This window comes from Emydura macquarii, unplaced genomic scaffold (assembly GCF_026122565.2).
Source record: "Emydura macquarii macquarii isolate MOO-44397 ecotype Brisbane River unplaced genomic scaffold, CSIRO-AGI_Emac_v2 contig_2694, whole genome shotgun sequence".
NCBI classification, from domain to species: Eukaryota; Metazoa; Chordata; order Testudines; family Chelidae; genus Emydura; species Emydura macquarii.
The window spans coordinates 37,292-55,411 of record NW_027132831.1 but is presented as its reverse complement, the minus strand read 5'-3'; the positions used below and the strand labels follow the sequence as shown (position 1 = coordinate 55,411).

The window sequence follows — 18,120 nt, the reverse complement described above, 5'->3', positions numbered from 1 at the left end:
CAATAGCTTCCTGTGTGGATACTCTTATTCCAGAATAGCTATTGCCCTTCAAATTCACACTCAACTTTATTCTGGAATAATTTCTGACAACACCTCAGAGATCTTCTTCTTCTGCTGCTTGCTTCATCCTAATTTCCAGAAAACAGACTGATGGACTCTAGTACTGACACACATTCAGAGAGATAATACACATCTAGCCTTTTGATACAACAATACTGTGCTAAGCAGCAAATATAATCCACATTCTCTCCTTTTGTAAACAATCCACCCTCAGTATGTGAAACCCATTCAGCCTCACGGGGTGGCTCCAGTCACCTGTCAGGAACTCCAGTCCATACTGAGGATATGTGGCCTGCTCTATGGCATCTATTCTTCCCTGTGGTAGCATCATCATTCCTGAGGAGAAATTCTCCTTTCTGTGTTTGCGGCAGGAAGGCATTATCTAGGCAAAGGGGACAAAACAACAGTCTCCAGGGGATTCATGAACCTGGCTGTTGAGGAAACAGAGAGAAGAGGACCTAGGCAGCCATAAGTCTCTCCATGAAGGGACACCACCTGGTTTCTCCTCCCACTGAGGTCTGTATTTGCTCTTCCACCTTGAGGCACAGAGAGGCGGAAACCCACAGTGTGCAATAGTCATAGCAGGGGAAAGATACCAGCATGTGGAGATATCTCCTGCTCTCAGCACTGAACCTTTGGGTCCCAGGTAAGGTCTGAGTGACCGCAAGAACGGGGTGGGGCAGGCTGGGCCAGAGTCCCAGATGAGGGACACATTCTTGTCCCTGAGAATGAGGTGTGAGGGGATCTCTGGAGGCCACTTCTCCTCTGCTTTGAGATGTTGGGAGGAATGGGGAGACTCAGCAAGGAGCAGAGCCTTATGAGTTAAAATACACTCACCTGAGACTTTCAGAACCTAGAGCGAATACCAGATGGGAGGCTCCTAGTTCATGTCCTGTCAATTCAATCCACAGGGAAGGCATAGCTCGGCTAAGAATATTGCACAAAAGTCCCTGTTAGTTTGCACAGGCAAGGTCTTTTCCATTTACTGTCTTTTTCTCCTTGTCATTTTTCTCTGTCTTTCTCTCTTTCAAACTTTTTTTCTCCTCCTGTTCCCGCCTCTTCGTTGTCTGCCTTCACTTGTCCCTCTCATTTCTGTCAAGTGTTTTTAATGTTTCTTTTCCAGGTGTGGGGTCAGCCTATGTGGAGCAGCCGCCCTTCCTCACAGGGGCCCAGGAGAGCCCTAAAACCCTGCAGTGTACTTTGAAACAAACCAGCTGCAACTGGATGTACTGGTATAGGCATCGGGATGGCAGGGAGCTGGAGGGACTCTTCAGCTCTCTAGGAGATGGACCTGGAACCAACTTCACAGCTGAGCCCATGACAGCCCTGAGGAGCAACACAAAATGGGAGCTAACATGGACAAAACTTTCACGGTCAGACTCAGCTGTATATTACTGCGCCTGCAGCACTGCACAGTGACACAGAGCCCTGAGCCAGCTAGCAAAAACACAGAGAGATGGGAGGAAACAGAGGGAGTGCGCACCTAAGTGTCAAAAGGTTATTGCAGGGCCATGGTTCCTAGACAAATTGTCTAGGATACATTGGGTATCTCCATACGGACTGCAAAGATCCCCAGGAACTGCCACACCATACAGATGGTCGCAGTATATGAGTGTTTCTCTCAGGGCCCGCCCTAGACCAAATGATTCCACAGGTGAGGAGCATCTTCAGCATCCTCCTCCATTTGTTAAACTTTTGAATACCTTATTTTTTATTGCATTTGTAGCCCAGTTCATGATTTTGATGCATGATTTGCATGCATGATTTATCCTTGCCATATGAGATGATAAATTTGCATGCTAAATTCTGTAAATCTGTATTTATTCATGCTATGTATAAACAAATAAAAATAATCATTTCCTCTAAGCTTACAGAAACTTTTTAATTTTAAGAATAACTGAAATGTACTAACATCAAGAAAGTGAACCGTGCAACAACATTGGGTGGACCAATGTTAAATAGTGTTACAGTAGGTGACAGGCTTAGAATATTAGCCCTAGTCCCTTAGTCCAAAAGGTTGCTAACACCAAAAACAGCACAGTTTAAATAGAAGTGTATGAGAAGAAATGCTCAACTGAATTGAGGATGAGTGCACACAAACACCACTGCTGTGCACCACATCTGAGAGACTTTTGCAATGTTATTTCTTCTATAACAGTACGTCCTTGTAAGATCAGGAATGGTGTCTTCCCATTGGTGCACATGGTACTGGAATTGCAGTGAATAGCTGCAGACAGGGCCAGATTTAGGGGTAGGCAACCCAAGTGACTGCTTGGGGTGCGGGCTTGCGGGGTCTGGGATCGGGCTGTTTTTGTTGTTAGTAACAACAGGGAAAATAGAATGTTTGAAGTAAAATGTTTCAGGCATTGTGTATATGGATTCATTTTTCACTAACCTCCTAGAAGGTTCTGGACCTTTGCAGAATCTCATGGAACCTTCCAGACTTTCTGAGAACTACATTTTCCTCAGACCTCCTAGAATGCTGTCTACCATGCCCTTGCAGGTATATCAGGGGCAGGGTATCACCAGTCAGACAGTGAGATATAAGAAAATATTAATGTGGCTCGCCAAAGAGAAGAACTATGCCATACAAATGGACTGCACTCCCAACGTTAGTCACAGTGAAAATATGCTATTTACAGTAAGATTTGTTGATTATGAGGATGGCTGTGTCCAAGTAAAGGAACGCTTTATCTGTTTCTGGTCTGTGGACAACACTACTGGAAAAGGCCTCACAGAACTGTTTATGAACGTTTTGAATGAGAATAAAATAAAGCTTCAGGACAGTAGGGTGAACATGAAAGGAAGAAGCAGTGGTGTCCAAGCAAAGAATGCTTGCTCTGAATTAAAGAGCTTTCTTCATGCCATGTGGCTGCCATTCCCTCAACCTGGTTGTGTGAGATGCAGGATCATATTCTTCAGATTCAGTACCTCTCTTCGCCCTGTTTTCAGCGTCAACTATCAGGTGGAAGATCCTCACGGCCAATGTTACAAATCTGACCATGAAGCCACTAGGTGACACTCACATTGACAGTGTAGGGCCAGTGAGGTACCAAGTGACTAAGGTTTACGACACCCTGATGAACTGGTGCAGGCCAGTAAAGCCGAGGTTGGAATCCAATCCAGATAACTGACTTCAAACTTCTGGTCTCAACTGTGGTTTGGTTCAATATCCTGTCCCAAGTCGACACTGCAAGCAAGGCATCACAAACTCAGTCGATGGACATCACTTCTGCTACCACTTGGAAGAGATGCTGCCTTGATTTTATTGTGGCCTAGAGAGAGAATGGATTTGAAGATGCCATCACTGCTGCCAAAGAAAAGGGCGGAAAACTTAGGAGTTGAGCCTGTCTTCTAGGAAACTCACATTCGTCAGAAGAAGAGATAGGCTGGTTACAAGGACAGAGATGAGGTAATGGAAAGCTCGGGAGAAAAATTCAAGGGGGAGTTTTTTTGCTTGTTCCTTGACACTGCTTAAGTGTCCATTGAAGAAAGGGCTGAACAAATGTAGCACCACAAAAAGACCGGGGTAAGGGGGGGCAGGGCTGTATGACCTTAGACCTTGTCTACACTAGGAAGTTCTGTCAACAAAAGTCAGCTTTTGTTGACAGAACAGTCCTGGTGTACACACTACAATGGCTGTTTTGTCGACAAAATAAAACCATCTAGACAAGGGGCATAGAGCCTTTGTTGCAAAAGTTCTGTCGCAAAAGTGTCAGTGTAGACACTGCTGTATGAATGGCCAGTCTTTGGATCCCTCTGATGCTGTGTTTCAGTTTGCAAGGGCAAAGGCAAGAAAATCAACCTTTTGAACAAAAGGCTAGGGTTAATATTCTAAGACTGTCACCTACTGTAACACTATTTAATACTGGTCCACCCAATGTTGTTGCACAGTTCAATTTCTTGATGCTAGTACATTTCAGTTATTCTTAAAATTAAGACGTTTCAATAACCCTAAAGGAAACAATTTTTTGTATTTGCTTATATATGGAATGAATAAATACAAATTTACAGAGCCTAGCATGCAAATTTATCATCTTATATGATAGGGACAAATCATGCATGCAAATTGTGCATTAAAGTCATGAAGTGGGCTACAAACGCAGTAAAAAATAAGGTATTCAAAAGTTTAACAAATCGGGAGGGGCAGCGCTGAAGAATCCCGTTACCCAGGGTGCCATTTGGTCTAGGGCATCCCTGTTTGCAGACAATATTAGACCTCAAGACCATAGGCCAAAAGTGTGTGGAGCAGCAGCTATAGCTGTGACAAAGCATAGGGTGTTAGACAGTTCAAAGACTCACACTCACATATAAATATTGAAATAACTTGGCACTGGAAGACTGCTGTGATCTATGAAGTGCCTGCTGCAGTTGAGGGCAGGCCGTGTACTGTAAGGTGAATGTAAAATTATAAACGAAGGCATTTATTTGTTTAACACCAGGTTTTTTTTGTGTGTTCATGTGGTGAACAACACAACACATTCCAGTCCAGCTCTGGTTGAGAGCAAAGCCATTCCTAGCTGCTGACTGTTCAGATCCTCTGTGATCTGAATGGGTAGAGCTGAGTGGCACAAAAAGTGTGATGAGTCCATACAACAAACTCCAAGGTATGTTGTGTAGGTCTCTCTGTAGCTTGTGTGTATAGTGGGAGTCTCAAGAGGAGAGTGTTACCCTGAGGAAGAGAGAAAAAACTGTTTGGTTCTTGTGGTGCCTCTTTCCTCCAACTCTAGTTCACTTACTGAACTGAAAACAAACAAACACCCAAAATGCCCCTACTCCTCCACACAGCCAGTCTCTCAAATTCCCCCCACAGTAACAATTAGGATCATACACCCAGCTGTGCAAGGGTCATATCTCCTTGCTAATGTGTATTACGGTGATTTGTTGTTCAGCTGCTTTCTCATTTAGTATTCTTGCTCTGCCTCCCCATCCCCTCCCTTGCAGAACTCTCTCTCTCTCTCTCTGTATCTCTCTGTCTCTGTCTCTCTCACATCACTTCCTGTCTCACAGTCTCTGCCTGCTCTGCCAGAGGTTGGAAGTTCTGATTCAGGCTTAGACTGTTTTTATCTATGCAGCTGTCTCAGATAGATCCCCAGCCAGACGTTCAGGTGCCCAATGGTTTCTTGTTTGCTCTTCATTGTTGTTCTGTCCCCTTTGGGTAAGTGAATGCCAGTGAAATCTATTAAATTAACCAACAGCTCATAAGTGAGTCTATGGATTTGTTCAATCTTATCAAAGACAGTAGATATGTGACAGCTGTTAGGGGGCATTTTTCCCCATTGCCTCCAATCCTCAGCACCTGTGGGGTGGTTTCCAATGTTATATTCTCCAAGGATTTCTACAGTGTGGTCATAAAATGAAGGATGATGAGGTTTCCATCACTTCTGAGAGGCAGATCATTGCACAACCTGGTAGACCCCTCACCTTTGGAAATGTTCCCTGATCTCCAGCCTGAAATTTCCACATTTCCCCAATTTCATCCCACTAAACTCTCATCTTATTTCATTTCCATTTCCTCACAGGATGGGCCATCCGTCAGCCCCCAGACATGGTGGTGAGTGAGGGACAGCCGCTGACACTGAACTGCTCTCTATCAACAACCAGCTTCATGACTATGTACTGGTACAAACAGGCCACAGAGAAGGACGCAAGGCTGCAGCTGGTGGTGTATTCTACTGAAGGCACCAGTGCAAATCTTGAGACACCATTTGAAGGTCACTTCCAGAGCAGTGGGACAAAAAACAATGTCCTGTCTCTGTCTGCAGAGAGCGCCCGGCTGGAAGACTCAGGCACATATTACTGTGCTAAGCAAGATCACACAGTGACTCAGCTGCCAAAAGTGCTTAGCATAAACCTCCTGCAGAGGGAAAGGACTTCCTTTCCCTTCCCCCACTGCCACACAGCCTCCTCCGTAAGATACACTCCATCCTGCTCTAACACCAGCTGCCTCTCTGCTCCTCTCCCTTCATCTCCCCTTCTCTCTCTATCCTCCACCCGTCTCTCTTCCCAAAAGATCTTCTTTCCTTTGTCTCCCTCTCCTCGTTTTATGAACCCTCCTTTTCTCCTCCTTATGCATCTTCCTATATTCTTCTCTCCCTCTCTTCTTCTTCTCATCTCTTTTCAGCCTCCCAGTTTTCTCTCTTCTGTCCTGTCTCTTCCATTCTCTCACTTTTCAGTTCATTCTCTCTTTCCCCCTTTTCTCTCCGCCTCCCTCCCTCTCACTTCTTCCTTTATCCATTCTCCCCTCTTCTATCCATGGCCCCTCATTCCTTCTTTCAACCCTCCCTCTCTTTCACCTCCATTTATCGGGATGAAATTGGGCAATGGGAGCCCTCTCAGCCTGGATATAGAAGTTCTCTCTTCTCTTCTGTGCTCTTTTGCTTTTTCCACTCATCGCTCCTGTGATGCTGTCTGGATTAAGGGGATCATTCATAATATTGTTGACATCAATATTGCAAAATTACAATAATTTGTATGAGATATGCCATGTCAGATACCATTGGAACGGTTATAATTTGATAACTTGTTCATGTGCATGTAACATCTTTGCATCTGAAGTTATAGATATGACTTTCCATCTGCATTTCAAATAGGTTCGCTCCTGGAACAACTGTTTGCATACAGTCTAGCTAGTTTGTGAATGAACTATGCTAGTTTATGGCCCATCAAAGAATACTTAGCTTTCACAATTGGCCCGCTTGGGATCACTTGCTGGTGGATCCTCTGTACCTCGAGGTCTTTCAACCATGATTTGAGGACTTCAGTAACTCAGCCATAGGTCAGGGGTCTATTACAGGAGTGGGTGGGTGAGGTTCTGTGGCCTGCGTTGTGCAGGAGGTCAGATTAGATGATCAAAATGGTCCCTTCTGACCTTAAAGTCTATGAGTCTATAAAAGGAGTTTGTTCCCACCTAATAAGCCTTCCTGTAGATGCTTTAGCCAGATAACAAGCAATGGCTGCTCCTTTGACTCAACAACGCATGTAAGGACAGGTGACTTACTCATGTGGCCCTGGACTCCATCTTGTTTTCTGTGAATTTCCAGAAGCTTAGATAGGACAAAGAGAATCCACCCATAGAGCAGAAGGTACATAAGGCCCTGACAATCACCACACCTTGTCTTCATTCCTGCTTCCTACCTCTGGATCAACTCATCTACAGCTGAAGCTGTATAACAAAGGACTGAGACCCATCCAGCCTTGACCCAATCTTCTTTTTGCAGCCTTCCCCGACCTTGGCATTTTTAGGTGGGCTACCCTATGCATGGATGGGTCACAGCTCCCACCTCTCCTTTTCCCTCTTTCACCCTTCTTCCCTCACCCTCTGTGTTTCTGCACCTTGACACTCTCATTACCCCTAATTTCATCACTGTTTCATGGGGACATCTTCACACTCCAAAGTCAGCTTTTCCCTGGAGCACAAGAACTCCAGCCCCAGGGACAGCACCACTGATTTCTGCCCAACAGGGACCCATACTGCTAGAGGCACAGGAGACAGAAGGACCAGAACATGTCCCCCTGCCCGCCAGCCTGCTTGGTCAAACACTCTTCCTTTCATTCGTGTCTTTCCTTGTTAGGGGCAATAGCATGTAAATTAGTTCGGGGGGTGGGGGATTATTTCAGACTGGAGAACAAAGAAAGATTACTGAAACTGAGCACTGACAGGCGCTTGGCTTGTCCCACTCCACTGATAACAGCGAGCAGAGGAAGCTGGTGTACACTTGAGCAGCTCTGACATGTCTTTGCAGTAGAGGGCGATGGTGTATAAACACATAAACCAGTACATGATAAAATGGGTTCTCCTGGGTTCAACCATCACAATAATCCTCTGTACTCTGCAGAGACTCACTGGATTATTGGAACTGGGAATGGAGCATACAGCCTTTCATCCCAGGTCACTGGTTTGATTTCACCCAGTTGGGAGTTACTGAAAGTTGTTCCTATCGAGGGCCATTTGGAAGCCTTGTTAGAGGAGTCTGGTGATCTACATGCTACTCCTATTTGATCAGGTGTCCCCATCACTAAAGTCACCAGCACAAACACTGCTGCACTGGTAGTCTCACCAGATAGTCACACACACTGAATGGGCCCTGGGGACTGAATCTCTCTCCCCCCAACCTCTAAGGGTGCTGCCTCCAGATCAAAGCCCAGATACAGTAAAAGGGGCAGTGGGTTTTTCTGACTTTTATATTCACTCCTTCCCCCCACTCTCTAGCTATCCTTGATCTTCAGTGTAGAGGGCCTGTCAATCCCAATACCATCCATGAGCACCAAAACGAATGGAATAGAATATCCTGCCCAACCCTGAGCCCTTGTGTGTTTGCTACACCCCATAAAATGGGATCGTTAGAGCTGTAAGGGATCTCTCTCCCACTGGGCAATCCCAGCCCAGTACCAGGTATCTGAAACCAACAGGTCCTGCGGGAACTGACCAGTTATGAAGAGAGATGGTCTAACACCAGTAGTGCAGATGTTGGAGGCCCAGGACAATTTGAGTTGCCTGACCACTGTCCCACAGGCCTAGCATAGCTTCAGTTGCTTGCTTGGCTATTCTGACCCCTGTAGCATGACATCTTCCAGTTGGCAGAGATGAGTAGGACAACTGAGTAACCTTGCAGATGTCTCACTTTCTGCATACCAGGGCACATAAGACGAAATACACAACATGTATGGCTTGCAGCTGCACATAGGTAATGGTGATGGGAACAACAAGTTCTCCTTGAACGTCTGGGGGTACACTGTTTCATGTCCAAGGGGAATTGTCCCTCCTATCACCAGATGTTGTTTTGAAGACCCAATTATCATGGTGAGAATTGAATGTAGTTAAGGGTGAAAACCCAATGTAGGTAATTAGCTTATATGATAACGAGTAGAGAGAGAATTAGGTGAAAGTTGTTTATGGAAAAGTATAAGAAGTCACTACTTAGACAAAGGGACGCGCTCCATCAACACCTGACTCCACGGGAGGTGCTGCCGGTCAGACCAGAGGATCCACTGACTCTGTGGCAGGACCCTTGAAGAAAGCCGTTCCTGTGTACAGCCTTCTGAGTGACCGCTTAGCTCTCTCCAGGCTTAGTGAGTATGAGATATTGTAGTGAATTTTAGGCTTTGTATTTAACTAGTATATGTATAGAAAACCTTGCACATTAAACCTTATTGATCTGCAAATCAGGAGTACCGTGTCTCACTAGTATCCACACTGATCACAAAATATCCAGTATCAACAGATAGATCACACAAGGGAGTCCCCCTTGTGAATGTCAGGAGAACCATTTTCCTCTCACACTGTCCTCAGTTCTGGGAGCTGATCACTGGAGGGAACCATTTCCAGCCAAGACATCCTTAGTACACATCCTGTCACTTCACAAGGAAGTCAAATATCTGCTAAGAATATCCCACTAGAACTGCTATATTTATAACCAGTGAAGGTAACTGTCTTCCTTCCTTTCATGTGACCCCAGGTAATTACACAATTGTAAGACCACGTCTGGTGCGGCCTGGGCGTTGCGGCCCTTCCTCGGGCCCAGGCTCTGAGGAAGGCCACTCCCACCTTCCAAAAAGGGAAATGTTAGTGTCTCTCATGAGCCTTAATCCTGGCCCTCCAGCAGGGCGGGCGAGCAGTGGCTCCGCTATCTGCAGTAGAACGGAGGAGTAGGTTCTCCCAGGGTGGTTAGGGAAGGGGGACGCAGGCCCACCCGTCTCCACTGCATCCCAGCCCAGAGCCCTAGCACTGGCAAAGGTGTTGCCACTGAGTCAGCAGGGCTCCCGCCGCAACACGCCGACAGGGCCTTGCCCCTGTCTCAGCCACGATTATGGCTGTCCCTGGGCCACTTCCTCCCCGTATCCCCATGTACCTGTCGGATCCTCGGGGTCACTGGGATACACAGCCCGCGGCAGGCTCACCAGTCCCTCTTTGTCCACCGGCAGCAAGGCGGGGAGCTCCTCGGTGGAGGGCAGCTCCTCTAGGTCGCAGGGTTCCTGGGGTTCCTTGGCAGAGGGCAACTCCTCCAGGTCACAGGGCTCCGGGATTTCAGCCTCAGGCAGCTCCTCCAGGTCAGGACCGGCCTCTGAGGGTAACTCCCAGCCCTCAGGCTCAGGGGGCTCGGTCCAGTCGCTGGGGCCCAGAGGTCCTGTCCAGTCTTTGGGGCCTGGTGGCCCAGGACAGTCTAGGGGGCCCAGAGACTCTATCCAATCCTTAGGGCTCGGTCGCTTGTGCCGTTCTCGGGGCCTCTGCTCTGGGAGGCGCTCGCTTGGGGCAGCGGCCCGGCTTGGTTCACGCCTCTGCGGCAGCCTGCGGTACAGCACATCTGCCTCCGGCGGCAGCCTGTTCCCTACTGACCTGCGGGGCCTGCTTTTTGTACTCCCAGCCCCAGCGGAGGCTCCGCCCCTCTGTGGCCAGATTGGCTGGTTGGTTGGACCTATCCCTGTCCGGCTCCCCGGTTGCCGGGCAGACTGGACTGCCGGCCCTTTCACTGTCTGCCCTGAGCGTGGTGGCCCTTCCTCAGGCCCAGGCTCTGAGGAAAGCCACTGCACCTTCCTACAACAATCAAGAGGGAACCTACAACACACTTCGCCCTGATGATTGCCCAGCTCCAATCATAACAGACAGCCATGTACTGCTGGGTCTGAAACCAAGGAGACCAGTGTGAGAGTGCTGCTAGAGCAGTCTTTCTCAATTACATTTGGCCGCGGAACCCCTTTTAACTTCTGCGGGGCCATGCGATACCCTCCGCTGAAAAATCCGGGACATCTTCCCCTTTTTGGCGGCGCGCACTGTCAGCTGTTTTCGGCCGTGCGATTTCAGCAGCTTTCGGTGGCGCGGTATCAACTTTTCACTTCAATGAGATCACATTGGCCAACGGGAGCCAGTGCAGGCTGAATGTAGGATATATTTTCCCCTTCTTTGCTTTTCTGCTTTCGCTCCTCACTTATCCCTTATTTCCCCTTTTTCACCCACTTTCCTCTCCCTCCCCTTTTTTCTAGATCTCTCCTCTCTCATTTCCCATTTTCTCTACCCCCCTTTACAATTTAACGGCCTGGTCTCAAGGCTGTTTCCCAGGGATACCTGTGCACACCAAAAGCAGTTTTTCCAGGAGCACAACAATTCCAGCCCCAGAGAGAGCACCACTGATTACTGCCCTGCAGGGAGCCATAGCACTGGAGTCACAGGAGAGCTGTGCCTCTTGGTCAAGTCTTTCTCCTTTCATTCCTGTCTCTCTTCATTACAGGCAATCCTCACTGGGGCAGGTTTTTCAGATTGGGAAGCAGGGTCATTTCCTAGCAATGTGCGTGTTCGGCTGTTGGATTGTGCTGCTCCGTTGTTAGCAGCCAGCAGAGGAAGGTGATATACACTTTAGCAGCTCTGACATATTCTTCCCAGTAATGGGCAGTGCCTAGGATGGGAGCTACTGAAAGTTGCTGCCATCAAGGGCTGTCTGTAAGACAGGAGTTTGGTGAACTCAGTGCTTCTCCTGTTGGAGCAGGTGCCGCATGACTAAAACCACCAGCACAAGCACTTCCTTGTTGACAGTCACAGCAGACAGTCCCACAATGAATGGGCCCTGCAGACCCAATCCCCTCTTATGTATCGGGGTGGTGGCTCCAGGTCAAAGCGCTGATGGGGGCAGTGTGGATGTGAATCTTGCATGCATTTCTCCAATTTTCAACACAGCCTGGAGCTACAGTGTGCAAGGTCTGACAAGCCCCATACCTTCTGTGAGCACTAAAATCAAAGAATATTCTGTTCTATTCTTTTCTGTTATCTCCCCTTCCCTCCCTTCATCTACACAGGACAGTGAGAGCAAACCTCAGACTTTCCACTGACACCTGCATCTCAGTCAGTCCCACACACATCCCCCAGCTGCCTGATGTCAGGCAGACAGTGATGCTCAGTGTCTGTACTAACCAGGAAATACCAGAGTCCCAGAGCATAATGGTGAGCTCTGGGAACCGGTCTGAACCACTCATCCAGCCCTTGTCAGTGAGATACGTCTCCTCTTACTAAACCAAGTTCCCCTTCCTCCCCCTGCCCATGGTTCTCAAGTCTGATATTACAAGAATCACTGGTAACTGCCTCAATGGTTCTCACCAGCACCGTTCTCTGCTGTGGTCCCATGTACGGTGCAGCAGAGATCCAAGAGAAGCTGCCTGCTCCCTTTTGTCTGCTGCTGTGTAGAGTCTCATGTTCAGTTAACCCAGCCTCATCTCAATTTGGGGGACTATGGCCACATTTCCACAACCTGCACAAAAAGTGACAATCCCCATGAACCCTGTCATGTCCCAACGCTGCTAGGTCAGGATAATAAGGTGGTCTCTTCTTCTGCAGTAACTCACACTGTGTTCACAGTGATCCCACTTCAGCTCCATGCTTTTGCCAAATACCCTATGCACATGGTGAGATAATAGAGACCATGTGTGTATAGACTCCCCCTTCCCCTGCAGCGCAGCACTGCCTGACATGGCAGGCTGGACAAGGTGGCCTATGGGAACGCTGGTGCACATGAAATTCTCACTGTACTCTAGGAGATGGCATGTTCCTGAGTTCCTCAAGGTTTAGCCATTCCCTCTACTGTATGTGTGGGCAGAGCCGCTCCTCTCAGTCTGGGAGTGTCCCACACAAATATAGGTGCTAGAGATAAGGATGCTGGGGGTGCTGCTGCTGCACCCCCTGGCTTGACATGGTTTCTAATATATTCAGGGTTTACAGTTTGGTTCAGTGGCTCTCAGCACCCCCACTATACACATTTTCCAGCACTCCTTCCACACAAATAGCAGGTGCTCTGAGATTAATACTTTTAGCCACACTGATGCCTCTGGCCACACCTATTTACTACACACGTGGCATGTGCGAGTCTCATCTCCTCCCCTCTCCCAGACTCTGGTCCCGCCCCCCACCCGCACAGACACATCCTGGTGAAAACACTGAGCAGGACATGGGGATGGTGCAGCTCCTCTCTCTGCTAATGGGACTGCTGGCCACTGCCCTCTCAGGTGAGCCTGGGGCTCCCTGGAACAGTCACCCCAGCTGAGGTCAGGCTCCTGGAGAGGGTTATCACCCTATCCCTATTTATCTTTCAGGTGCAGAGGGAAGATTAGTGGAGCAGTCACCCCCATATTTAATGGTGAGGCCGGGAGTGTCACAGTCAGTGACCTGCACCTTGAAGGACACAGCCTACCCCTGGATGAGCTGGTACCTGCAGGATGCCCAAGGCCAGCTGCACTTCCTGGTGCAATTAAGAACCAAGGGTGACCAGGAGGAAATACCCTGGGTGGGAACATCCTACCGAGCAGAGCGGGTCAGTAACACGGAGCTCAGGTTGGAGATGAAGAATGTGACTCAGTCCCAGACCATCTACTGCACCTGCAGCAAAGAGCACAGTGAGAGATCAGAGCAGAGATGGTGACAAAAACCTCCCCTGGTTCAGAGACGTCTCTCCCACTGGGGGAACCAGAGCCCAGCACCAGGAGTCTGAAACCAACGGACTGTGGGGGAACAGGTCAGTTATGCAGGAGGAAGATGGCCTAACATCGCAGTTCAGAGACCACTCAAGGGATACCCCTTTGTTTATGTCAGGGAAACGGTTCCCTTTCCATCAGCATCGACCCCCAGTCACATGTCCCCGCTCTGAACAAACCGCTGATTCTCTTCCCCACAGACTCCATTGACACAGGACTCACTCACACTCTTGGTCATGTGTTTTCTCTTCTATCCCCCGCTCTCACCAGCTCTGCCAATTGGTCGCTAGGGGGAGCCAGGCTCACATGCACTAACCAGCGTGTTACACTGACACTCCCCAGACTGTTCAGTGCCCTCGGTACGTGTTGGGTAATTTGCACAGCTCTGTAACCTTTAACCAGCTAGCTTTTTAAAAATTAGAAATGGTGTATTTTCTTTGCCCTTCTTTCCAGAACACAGACAGACAGACAGACACTTGCGTTCACTCACCCACATACAGAGAGAGAGCGAGAGAACATCACAACAAACAACTGCAATATGAAAATCTAAATTAAATAAGCAATATGGGTCTTGCAGAGGGATTTTAGTCAGGTTCATTCACCCAGTCAGAGGAGCCACTGTCTATACCTGTGATCTGTGGCCTGTATGTGACACGTTCTCTCCTGTGATGGTGTTTTCCCCATCATTATTTCTCAGGAGAATTTCTCATTCCCATATTAGTGGCAGGAAGGCCTCACCCAGGAGAAGACACAGAGCAGTCTCCAGGACATTCATGAAGCCAGCCATCAAAGAGACAGAGTGAGAGGAGGATTTAGGCAGCTGTAAGTCTCTCCTCTGAAATGATACTCCTGTGTTTTTCCTCCCACTGAGAATTGTATTTGCTCTTCCCCTCGTTCCCCTGGAGGCACAGAGAGAAGGAAACACACAACATGGAGGAGACTGAGGGGAAAACCGCCATCATAAGAACATAAAAACATAAGAATAGTCATACTGGGTCAGAACAATGGTCCATCTAGTCCAGTATCCTGTCTTCCAACAGTGGCCATTGCCTGGTGCTTCAGAGGGAATGAACAGAACAGGTGATCATCAAGTGATCCATTTGGCCATTCCCAGCTTCTGTCAAACAGCAATCTCTGCCATCTGGCTAATAGCTATTTATGGATCAATCATTCATGAATTTATCTAGTTCTTTTTTGAGCACCATTATAGTGTTGGCCTTCACAACATCCTATGGCAAGGAGTTCCACACGTTGACTATTCATTTTGTGAAGAAATACTTCCTTTTTTTCATTTTAAATCTGCTGCACATTAATTTAATTTGATGACCCCTAGTTTTTGTATTATAAGAAGGAGTAAATAGCACTTCCTTATTTACTTTCTCCATATCAGTCATGATTTTTTAGACCTATATCATATCCCTCTTAGCTGTCTCTTTTCCAAGCTGAAAAGTCCCAGTCTTATTAATCTCTCCTCATATAGAAGCTTTTCCATAGCCCTCATCATTTTTGTTGCCCCTTTCTGTACTTTTTTCAATTTCAATATATCTTTTTTGAAAGGGGGTGACCAGATCTGCATGCAGCATTCAAGATGTAGGTGTATCATGGATTTATAAAGATGCAATATGATATGTTCTGTCTTATTATCTATCCCTTTCCTAACGATTCCTAACATTCTGTTAGCTTTTTTGACTGCCACTGCGCATTGAGTGGATGTTTTCAGAGGTCTATCCACAGTGATTCCAAGATCTCTTTCTTGACTGGTAACAACTAATTTAGACCTACATCTCTCCACACTGCAAACTGACCATTTATTCCTACCCTTTGTTTCCTATCTTTTAATCAGTTACTGATCCAGGACATCTTCCCTCTTATTCCATGACAGCTTACTTTGCTTAAGAGTGTTTGGTGAGGGACCTTGTCAAATGCTTTCTGAAAATCTAAGTGCATTGTATTCACTGGATCAACCTTGTCCATATCCTTGTTGAGTCCCTGAAAAAATTCTAGTAGATTGGTGAGGCATGATTTCCCTTTACAAAAACATTCTGATTCCTCCTCAACAAATTGTGTTTGTCCATGTGTCTGATAATTCTGTTCTTTACTATAGTTTCAATCAATTTGCCTGGCACTGAAGTTAGGCTTACTGGCCTGTAATTGCCAGGATCGCCTCTGGAGCCTTTTTTAAAAATTGGCATCACATAAGCTATCTTCCAGTCATCTGGTACAGAAGTTGATTTAAATGATAGGTTTCATACCACAGTCAGTAGCTCTGCAATTTCTCGTATGAGTTCCTTCAGAACTCCTGGGTAGATATCATCTGCTCTTGGTGACTTATTACTGTTTAATTTATCAATTTGTTCCAAAACCTCCTGTAATGACACCTCATTCTGAGATATTTCCTCAGCTTTGTCATCGAAAAAGGATGGCTCAGGTTTGGGAATCTTTCACATCCTGAGCTGGGAAGACCAATGCAAAGAATTCATTTAATTTCTCCGCAATAGCCTTATCTTCCTTGAGCGCTCCTTTAGTCAGTGACCTGCCCCTTGAAGAAAACGACCTACTCCTGGATGAGCTGGTACCTGCAGGATGCCCGCGGCCAGATACACTTCCTGGTTCAACCCATAGCCAAGGGTGACCAGGAGGAAATACCCGGTATGGGAACATTCTACGAGTTTGAGTGGGTCACTGATTACAGTGCTCAGGTTGGAGGTGAAGAACGTGACTCAGTCCCAGACCACCTCCTGCACCTGCAGCACAAGGCACAGTGAGAAAGCGGAGTATAGAAGGCAATAAATACCTGCTCTTTCTGATGCAGGACTACTTTTACCTAAACAGGGGCAGCCTCAGCCCAGCCAAAATCATCAACATCCTAGGAAACCCGCTACCTGGGGAAAGGAAAGGAAAGAATCTGATACAGCTCTGCAGAAGGATTCAATATTTCTAACATGATGTGCTCATCAATGTCAGCAGCAGCCCCCTCACCTGCTATTCACGCCATTTCCCTATCCTTCTCTGAACATATTGTTCTCTTCTTCCTTTCCCAGCCTGTGCCAGGAAACATCTGCACTAAAGATCCATGTCCTGCACCACCCATAGCCTCCCACTTCTTCTAGTCTGTTCTCCAGGGTTGCCAGTCTTTTCTCTTGGAGGTTACGTGGGGCGTTTGTCATATCCCAGTGCACAGTCAAATGAATTGCTTTCTTAGGAATGATGTTATTTTCTGATCCAGGCCAGGAGATGGACACAAAAACAAAGAGACCTAGAAACAGAGACACCCATTGCATGTGGCTCTGCTTTCACTTCCACTGGCTGGACACCTGTAGAACTGAGTACTGATTCAAACTAAAGGACAGTGAGAACAGAATGAGTCTGATAAAGAGAGAAGCCAAGAAACAAGCAGAGATAGAAACACACAAATGGAAACCGAGGTGGGTGGGGCTGGAGTGGGGTTTGCAGCCCTGTGGGCAGCCACAGATCACTAGTCTGCAGTGAAATCAGTTACCCACCCCCTGCAGAGTGGATTAGCCCTTCACCTGCTCTCCGCCTAAGGCAAAGACAGAAGGTAACTCACCGCATTGAAGAAACAGAACTGGGAGAAACCACTGCAGGGATGTGGAGACATCTCTTCCTCCCTGCACTGCTCATCTGGGTCCCAGGTACGGGGTGAGTGACTCAAGGAAGGTGGTTATGGCAAGGAGATGCAGAGTCCCATGACCAGGAAAACACTCATCTCTGAGGGATGGTGATGTCTTGATGCCACGTCTCATCTGCTCTGAGACCCTGGGAGAGAGTCACTAAAGAACAGGGTAATTTGGGCATCTCACACAGGACTGAGAGACTTGGGAAGAGTGATTCCCAGGTGGGACACCTTTAGTGCAGCTCCTCTTGGCTCAATGCATGGGGGACTGTACTGGCAGACAGGACTGGCTAAGGGAAGATCCAGTTGTTTGCTCAGAGAAGTCACTGTTTTCCTTTCCTTCCTGTTTTCTCCGCTCCTCACTCTGTTTCCTTTCCTCACTCCCTTTCTCTCCGTCTCTGTCCTCTCATTTTCTGCCTTCTCTTGTCCCTTCACCGTTCTCTCATGTAGCATCCCATTGCCTTCCAGGTGTGAACTCTGCCTATGTGGAGCAGCCACCCTTCCTTATGGGGATCCCGGGAGACTCCGCAACCCTGCAATGTACATTAAAAGAAACCAGCTGTAAATGGATGTACTGGTACCGGCAGCAGGGCGGCAGGGACCTGGAGGGGCTCTTCTACTCTTATGAAGACCAACTGGTGAACTTCACAGCCGAGCCCATGACAGCCAAGAGGGATGACAAATTCAAATGGCAGCTACACTGGATCAGTCTTTCACGGTCAGACTCAGCTGTGTATTACTGTGCCTGCAGCACTGCACAGTGACACAGAGCCCCGAGACAGCCAGCAAAAACCCAGCCAGACAGAGCGTGAGGCCGGGACACCTTATTGACTGCTAAGGGGTCAGTGACGTTCAGGATAGAGGTTGTCAGATGAAGCACCTGGGAGACTGGGGTGGTTCCAGATGAGTGCCCGAGACCAAAATGCAGATTCAGGGACTATATTCTACATGCAGTTACAGTAGGGAAGATTTTC

General features: G+C 47.6%; 1 long non-coding RNA gene across 2 annotated transcripts; it reads right to left on the bottom strand.

The window, feature by feature from the left end:
• Positions 1–4,311: 4,311 nt before the first annotated feature.
• On the bottom strand, positions 4,312–17,641 carry LOC137164743 (uncharacterized). 2 transcript variants are annotated; one of them, XR_010923180.1, is made up of 4 exons: positions 17,081–17,641; positions 14,141–14,411; positions 13,251–13,417; positions 4,312–4,732 (listed from the first exon to the last, which is right to left on the bottom strand). It is a non-coding gene; the product is annotated as an uncharacterized lncRNA (long non-coding RNA). The 2 variants fall into 2 exon arrangements; XR_010923181.1 differs by having other exon boundaries at positions 13,341–13,417.
• Between the last annotated feature and the right edge of the window lie 479 nt (positions 17,642–18,120).